The following is an 8,800-nucleotide window of genomic DNA, read 5'->3' as shown; positions in this document are numbered from 1 at the left end:
GCAAAGGCAAAGAGCATTCAGGTCACAGCAACATAACCCAGTCCAGTTCTGCACAAATCCTTTGAAAATCTGCAGAAAACAGAGAGCATTTCTGAATATTTCTGTTTATAGGCACTCAGGGAGCAGCCATAACTCAAACTGAATTCCTCACATCCCTGTGCGCAGCTTCCCTTGTCCCAAGCATCTTTATCAAACAGCCTCCGATCGACAACCACCGAAAACCTTCTGCCTCTCCTAATTCTCCTCTTCTAGAAGCAATTCCTGTAGCTCATCTTAATCCCAGCAGGAGCAGGGAACTGTGCAATAAAACCACATGGAGATCTTTGGAAGGTCACATCCAAAAAAAGCTGAGAACAACAAACATTCAGATTCAACCAGTAGCCACCGACTCTGCTATAAACCTTTCCGCAGGAGAGCAGGCACCAAACCCTTTGTTTACTCCATGGCAAAGCTCTCCAAATGCAGGAGATTTGCAGTGTGTCTGCAGTTTTTGTTAGCTGGAGAACTGTGCTCAAACTGCCAAATCTTGCCAACTAAGCCCAAGTTGGATTCTCCTGAACTGAATTCAAGGTCCCCACACCTTTGCTAGCAGCAAGCAGAAGCTCTCCTGGACTGTTCCCAGCAGTGGCCATGTAAGGACATGAAGGCTCCCAGTTTTACAGAAACTAAGTAAAAATGTGGCTGCAGCCTCATTCCTTGGGTTTCTGTTGCACTCACTTCTCAGTGCTTCAGAGCAGGTCTTCACTGGCAGGACCCCATCCTTTTGGGATTTTCATGAGGTGCTTATGAATTAAATTAAATGTGGACAAAAATAATGGTGCAGAAGATAAAGGGAGCCAGAGCCAGCAGAGTGTTCCCAGTCTGCATATTTTCCATGTGCTTTGCATGGCCTGGCTGCTGGAGCAGGCTGCTGGGGGGAGCAGGGATCCTTGGAATACTGTTCCCTCAGGTTCACACCATGAGCACTCCCTTGGACCAGGGTCCCTGGGCTTGACCAAGGTGCCTCAGGAAAAGGGCTCAGCTCCACTTTCCTCTTCCTTGTCACAAGGCAGGAGGAAAATGTGTGAGGACACAGGACCTGACACCAGCTTTGCAAAGGAGCTGGACATCAGAGGAACAGCAAGAGATGGGCACCTCACAAAGACACGGAGCCCAGAATAAACTTTAGCAAGCTCTCTGGGCTTGGCTGGACTCTCTCTTTTTCTCAGCTGACTGAACAGACAACTTTGTACATTTGAGGGGGTTTTTCCTTTTTTTCCAGGATCCTCAAGGAAGAAGAGACTTTGGGAGCAGATATAATGAGCTTGCCATCCATCAACCAGGTTAGCAGCTAGGGAGGCTGAAGGTTAAACATCAGATGGGCAAATTTTCCCTACGCTGTCAACAGTTTTCATCTCTAGGATCCTTCCTGCAGCCAGATGCTTTGGCAGATCCCAGCTTTACCTCCCCAAGCAATGGGAATGGTGTGGGCTAAAGAAGGAATGTGAGGCAGTGAGTCATTGAGACACCCAGGCACAGCCAGGGGGCCCTGGGCAATGACTTGGACACCAGCTGAGACTTTTGTGCATATAAAATTAAGGAGCAAGGGAATCTTTTTTAACCCAAGGTGGCGTAGTCACCATCCCTGGAGGTGTGCAGAAAAGCCACACAGCCGTGGCACTGCAAGCCATGGTGTAGTGGGCACGGTGGTGGTGGTTGATGGGTGAACTCAATGAGCTTAGTGGTCCAATGTTGTGATTCTGTGACCATTAATCCCCACAGAATGCCTTCAGATGAACAGTTTTCCCTTCAGTACTGTTCCCAGGAAACAGCCAAGTGAAAGCAGCCCCTGGGAAAGAGGAGAAGGCTGATGAACATCTGAGCTCACACAGGGACAGGCAACAAAACTGAAGCCTATTTCCACTGGAGCACACACTGCAGTGTGAAACATGTCAAATAAGCTGCAGATGATCAGACCTGGAACACTCTGTGCTGTGTGAGAGGAGGTAAGGTTTGCTGAAGGGTTTCACCTCCTCTCAGTACCCTGCCTACTCTCTCTCTCTTTCCTTTGCATTTCATAATCCTGCTGATTTCCTCTGTGGGATGCAAAGGAACAAGTGATAGTCGCTTAGGGGAATGTGCACCAAACTTGGGAGAGGAGGGGTTTTCACTTCTGCTGCTTAATAACTTTAGGAATGTGGCTCAAAATGCTTCTTTCTCTCCCTCTGTTACAGCAGTGAGATGTGCAGCTTGTAGGGAGCTGCACCTGCCATGGTCCCCAGCAGCTTTTCAAACTGCATGAACTTAAGGCAAGCTTTTTCAGACACCCCCAAAGCAGCATTGCACACTGTCTGGCATGGGACAAGGTCTTGCTTTGGAAGCTCTTTGAGACCCTAGAGGCAGAAGAATCCCACAAATCTGAGGTATCATTCTTCCTAACCCCATGGTCAGTGTGGGGTTAAACCCACTTCAATTTAACACCTCATTCAGAGCACCCAGAAAGCAGTGTGTAAAGGAGAGGGGCACTGGGAATTCACTGACAGGCAGCAAAAGAGAAAACAAACCTGGTGCTGCTTTTCAAGGACAGCATAAGAGCAGGTCTTTAGGTGTAGAGGTGTCCCATACACTAATGCTGGCACATCAGACACCCAAGGGTGCTGAGCAGGATGGGTTCAAGCCATGGGTGGCCTCCTGCTGCAAGCAGCAGGCAGGGCAGAGCTGGATGGGAAGCAAGCCCTTAAAGCATGCTTAAAGACTGAGCACCTAGCATTGAACACCATGCTGAGCAGAAACAACTCCCTCCCTCTCCTTCGGTCATTCCACAGAGAGCTTTTCCCATCAGAAACACAACTGATCCTCAGTAGCTGCTAGCCAAAAGGCAGAGCTCAAATTAAACCCAGCTCCCAGCCTAAGCTGAGCCCCCCTGGTGTAGTGTCTTTGCTCAGCCCAACTCCTGCCCCCTCCCACAGCCCCTCACAGCAAACCCAACCACCTGGCACAGGCAGCCTTATCCCCATCCCACCCAGCTAGGACCCAGCAGCAGCCACTGCCCACCTCAAATGCTTGCTGCAGATAAAAATGGAGCTGCTTTACATTCCTCCTCCCCACAAACCCTGCCTAGCAGTGGCAGAGTGAAAGCAGGAGAAAAACATTCAGAGAAAAGAAAAAAAAAAAAAAGAGTTACTGAGTAATTGAGTAACTTCTGGTCTGATCCCTGAGCCATGAGATCTGGCCAAGTCCTTCCATGGTGGCAAGAAGATGTTAATGAAAGGATTATATCAGCAGCTCCTGGGCTGTCTCCTTTATTTATTCTAGAGGCTGGCTAGAGCTGCAATTAGAGTAGATTAACTTTGACACAGCTTCAACATGCAAACAACCTACCAGGGCCAAGCTGTATTCCAAACATAACAGATCTCCTGCCCTGCCTCTGCTCCTGTTTGTTTTCTTTGGACAAACTTTAATTCAAAGAATGCAATTCCACCACAACTCACCATCAGGCTGTTGGGTTTGTGTGTTTTGCTGGTTGTTTTTTTTCAGGACTCTATTATCCTTTTGCAGGGAAAGTTAAGTTTCTCATTGAGTTTACATCTGAAGGTTAATTTTCCTTGAGCTAAAGGGAGTTTGGTCTCGACTTGATTTCTATGCATTTGGGGCAAGCAAGCAGCACAGCTGTGAAAGCATAATTGCTCTGAGAAATTTAGGGCTGCTCATCCTCATTTTCTGAATTGCTCACTCTTTTGTCTGCTTCCCTCATTCCAGCTCGCTGAAGCAGCCACTGATGAGCTACCACAGGTGCAACCCTTCTGGACAAGATGCTCACTACCTCCGACTCCAACATTTGCAGCCACGTTCTGCATCACAGAAAATAGCCTCATTAGAGGCAAAAAGCTGATCTGTTAAAACAGCAGAGGGGCTGGCTGAGAGGAGCAGGGTGGAGCTATCTGTCCCAGCAAAGTCAAGGCGAAAGTCACCCTTAGCATCAGCAGGGAGAGGGCAGCAATGGAGAGGACGTGACCCGTGGTGTCACAGCTGGCAGGAGTGAAAGAATGGCAGAAAGCTGTTATTTGTGACCCAAATACCTGGCCCAGCCCTGAAGGGGGCCTACAGGAAAGCTGGGGAGGGATTTTTCACAAGAGCTTGTCATGATAGGACAAGAGGGAATGGATTGAAGCTGGAAGAGGATAGATTTAGAGTGGAGATTAGGAAGAAATTCTTAACAGCGAGGGTGGGAAGACACTGGAACAGGTTGCCCAGAGATGTGGTTAAGGTAGCACCCCTGGAGACATTCAAGGTCAAAACTGATGTGTCCCTGAGCAACCTGGTCTAGTGGAGCTGTCCCTGCTCACTGCAGGGGTGTTGGACCAGATGACCTTCGAAGGTCCCTTCCAACCCGATGCATTCTGTGACCCTGAGAACACACAAAGCCCCCAGGCGGGTGCTGGGGCTCTGGGGATGTGTGGTGAAGCACAGGGCAGTCTCCAGAGCTGTGGCTGTAACCAGCAAATAAATCTCCCCTCACGACCCCCCCAGCAGCCAGCATGTGTGTGGGGATGCAGAGCCTGGCCCGGCCTGCGGTGGCTGCTCGCAGCGCTGCGGCTTGCAGTGAGCACAAATGGCTCTTTCACACATCCCAGCAGATGTTCCTCATTTTCTCATCTGACTTTAAGATTTGGCTCCATTCTTTCCCTGCTCCCAAAGCCCAGCAGTTGTCCTAGAAACCTCTCCCAGCTCGCCCGTGGGCAATAGACTACCCCTGCTGCTCAGTGTGCATCTGCAGGCATCCCACCTCTCCCATTCCTCATCCAGATTGCTTCTGTCTTCCTCACCAAACCCCTCCTCACCTACTGCACCTGAAGGTGTTTGTCCCCTCTGCACAGCAACCAGCACTCCAAAATACTCGAGGCCATTTGCAACATTTGGATGGAGGATAGCTCAGATGTTCAGATACCTCAGATAGTTCCCAGATGTTCAGTGGGAAAGACTAAATGATGCACCTAAAAAGCAGAGCATCCAAGGTTCAGCCCTGGACCACAGGAGACAGCAGAGCAGCCAGCAGGGACAGTGCAGCTCATCCTGGGGTGGAGATGCAGGGGGGTAGAAATCACTTCAAAATGTAATTGATTTGGGTTTAGGGTTTGCCTCTGAGCTGATGCACTGCAGGAGTTTGGGTTTGCAGAAGGCACCAGCACGTTGTCACCCAAGTGCTTACTGGAGCAGATGACTCCAGGGTGGTTAGGTCCATTGAAACAATGGTTTGCTGGACAGGAACCCAACCTGTTGTACTCCCAGTTCTGTTTACTGCTTAGCTCCCCAGCTCTGCATGACAAGCAAAGAATCTTCTGCCCAGCCCTGGCAGCGTGTGGACCACACTGCTTTGAGTGGATGGTCATCTGTGTTAGTAGGATTCTGCAATTCACATGATACCTTCCCATCAACCAGCTTTTCATTTGTTTTGAGGATGCCAGAAGAAACTAAACAGCCCCAAAAGATGCTTCAATATTTTCCCCATGCCAATGGTTTCAGCTGTACTGCATTTAGCAAAGGAAAAAGATAATGGGACATGGATTGCTGACACCACATGTGGCTGTCTGCTCTAATCTATGCACCAGTTGTACATCTCCAGACAGAGAAGTCACTAACCAGTCTATAGCTCAAGATAAATAACATTCCCCATGGATTCTGCCTGTATATTAAGCACACAGATCACCTGAACTCACTTGTCACCACCAGCAGGAATTGACCTAAAATAAATCATCAGTGAGAGCTGCAGTGCTTAGACTGGGAGCCCAGAGTGGGTGGGAAAGGTCTGATTCCTCTGGGTTCAGGGAATTGCTGTTTGCCCAGCTTGGTCCTTGGACCCCCCACGCTCCTCACTAGTAAATCTAAGGAGACCTTCCCAGTCCACAACATCCCGAGGAGGTTCTCAGCAATTCAGAATATCACAAGAAATCCTGAGATGAAAATAAACTCCACTGCAGAGTTTGTTCAGAGGCCTCTGGGCAACCTGATCTAGCTGAGGATCCCCTGCTTACTGCAGGGGGGTTGGACTGGATGACCTTTGGAGGTCCCTTCCAACCCTGACCACTCTGTGATTCTATGAAAAACAGTTTAAAATGCAGCAGAATAGAACACCACCCCCCCATGCAAAGCATGTCTTTTACTCCAGCTCTGTGCCCACCACAGGCAAGTTTAGCAAAATCCTGGTCAGTAAAGTAGTGAAATAAAAGCGAAGACAAGCAATGGTCAAGGAGGATGTAACCCAGGTTTGCAGCAGCCTTTTCATAGGGATGAAGAAGCTCACAAAGCCACTCTGCTGCTTGCTACACACTGACATGAATGACAAAAACATAAATCAGGAATAGCTGCAGGTAAGCAAAGCTCAGCCATCAGCACTGGAAGCTGACACCTCCAACCAGTGGTTTGTTACCCTCTGGAAAGAGCTTGGTGGTGCTCCTCAACACAAGCAATGTGCCCATCAGTTCCTGGCTTTATGAGCTGCCTCCACACCACCACCCAGCCCACAGCCACCAGCCAAGGGCCAGTACACACAGCCTGTACCCACGCCACGAGTCAACAAGGGCCACACCAAGCAGCACCTCCTGGCCATCATCTAATGACAGCTTGTGGAAACTTGGCAGTCAGGGCAGTAGATGTTGGCCATGCTGTGTCTGCTGCCATCACAAGCCCAGCCACTGGGGCTGGGGAAAGGAGCCATGCACAAGGGAGTTCAGAGGAGTGCCATGGGTGAAGCATAGAATCACAGAAGGGTTTGGGGTGGAAAGGACCTTTCAAGGTCACCTAGTTCCAACCTCCTTCCAGTGAGCAGGGACATCTTCAATAGGTAGCTCAAACTGCTCTGCTCCAAGACCACTAGGTTTTGGTGATGCCCTCAGCTCAGCTGGTGCCTGTATAAACTCACAGAAGCACAGAAGGATGGGGGCTGGAAGGGGCCTCTGGAGGTGTTTAGTCCACCCCTCCCTGGTAAAGCAGGACACCGACAGCAGGTTGCACATAACTGTGTCCAGGCAGGCTTGGAATCTCTCAGGAGAAGGAGACTCTACAACTTCGCTGGGCAGCCTGCTCCAGGGCTCCAGCACCCTCACACCAAACAATTTTTTCCTTATGCTCATGTGCAACCTCCTGGGTTCCAGTTTGTGCCCTTTGCCCCTTGTCCTGTCCCTGGGCACCACTGAGCAGAGCCTGGCCCCATCCTCCTGCCCCCCACCCTTTAGCTCTTGCTGAGCATTGATCCGATCCTTTCTGGGGCTGCTCTTCTGCAGGCTGAACAGCCCCAGGGCTCCCAGCCCTGCTCGCCCCACCCCATCCCAGCGCTGGTGTCCAGGAGCTGCTGTCCCAGCGGGTGCGGTGCTGGCAGCTGCAGCCCCGGAGCGGGGAGCCGCCGGAGCCGGGAGCCGCCGGAGCCGGGCTCCAAACGAAACGAATTAAAAGGGAATAATTTCCCCAAACGGAGGCTGGGGGGAACCATCAGAAACAAATTAAAATCAAAACAACATTTCAGCAGGAAACAATGGAACAGATGTCATAATATTTATTACTGGAAACTGCTAAACATGCCAATTAATTTTGAAGGGACTTAAGTGGATTAAGCCTTTCTCTTTTCTTTCCTTTTTCCTTTTTTTTTTTTTCACTGGAAAATACGAAGGCGTTGTGAATCACAGCCGTACTTTCAGCAATGTCAGTGTGGTTTCCTGGAAGCCAGTTCAGAAATCAAAAGGGGGTAGTGGGGGGAAACCCATGAAAAACAAACAAACAGAAAGTCAGAAAAGTCCCAAAGCAGACAATGGTCTTCCCTTGGCATTAGTTGTATCAGTTGCCCCATTACTGTGTCCAGAAGTATTCAACACCAAACTGTTCTTTCCATCTGTCACGCTGGTCATTTCCATCTGAACCTGAACAGCACCTGGCTGGGGACAGCAGCAGCCACCTGAGCCATTGGTGATGCCCTAAGCACACCAAGGTTCAAGTTCATTTCATTAAACTCATTAAGCTCACACTGAAAGCTGTGCAGGTGATCAAATGCCTGGCCCAGCCCCTGCAACCATATCAAACACTAGCATTACAAGTAGGAAAGCAGTGTCCACCTTTGTTTCTTTGGACACAAGGGCATGGAACTCCTTTCCCACAAAGATACATCACCACCTTTAAAAAAGTGCTCAGCCTAGACTGGGACATGAAGCAAAAGATGAAAACAAAAATACAAACCAAAACAATTCCATTTTAGGAGCCCTGAGAGTGATTTTTTTGGACTACCTTTCACATGCTCACTTAGAAGGTTTTACCTACATTTCACAGACTCACAGAACGTTAGGGGTTGGAAGGGACGTCTAGAGATCCAGAGTCCAACCCCCTGCCAGAGCAGGATCACCCAGGGCAGGGCACACAGGAACACATCCAGGTGGGGTGGGGAAGTCTCCAGAGAAGGAGACTCCACAACCTCTCTGGGCAGCCTGCTCCAGGGCTCCGTCACCCTCACAGGGACAAAGTTTTCCCTCCTGTTCCCCCTCCTCTGCTCCAGCTTGCCCCCAGTGCCGCTTGTGCTGTCCTTGGCCATCCCTGAGCAGAGCCTGGCTCCAGCCCTGCACATCTTTATCCCCAGCAATGAGGGCAGCCCTCAGGCTCCTCTTCTCCAAGATCCAAGCCCCAGCTTCCTCAGCCTGGCCTCACAGGAGATGTTCCACTGCCTGCAGCAGCTCTGTGCCTCTGGACTCTTTCAAGCAGTTCCCTGAGGTCCTTCTCGAAGTGAGGGGCCCAGAACTGGACACAATATTCCAGATGTGGCCTCACCAGGACAGAGCAGAGG

The sequence above is a fragment of the Indicator indicator genome, chromosome 18 (assembly GCF_027791375.1).
Source record: "Indicator indicator isolate 239-I01 chromosome 18, UM_Iind_1.1, whole genome shotgun sequence".
Classification (NCBI taxonomy): Eukaryota; Metazoa; Chordata; class Aves; order Piciformes; family Indicatoridae; genus Indicator; species Indicator indicator.
The sequence above is the reverse complement of the archived record's forward strand: the minus strand, read 5'-3'. Positions refer to the sequence as shown.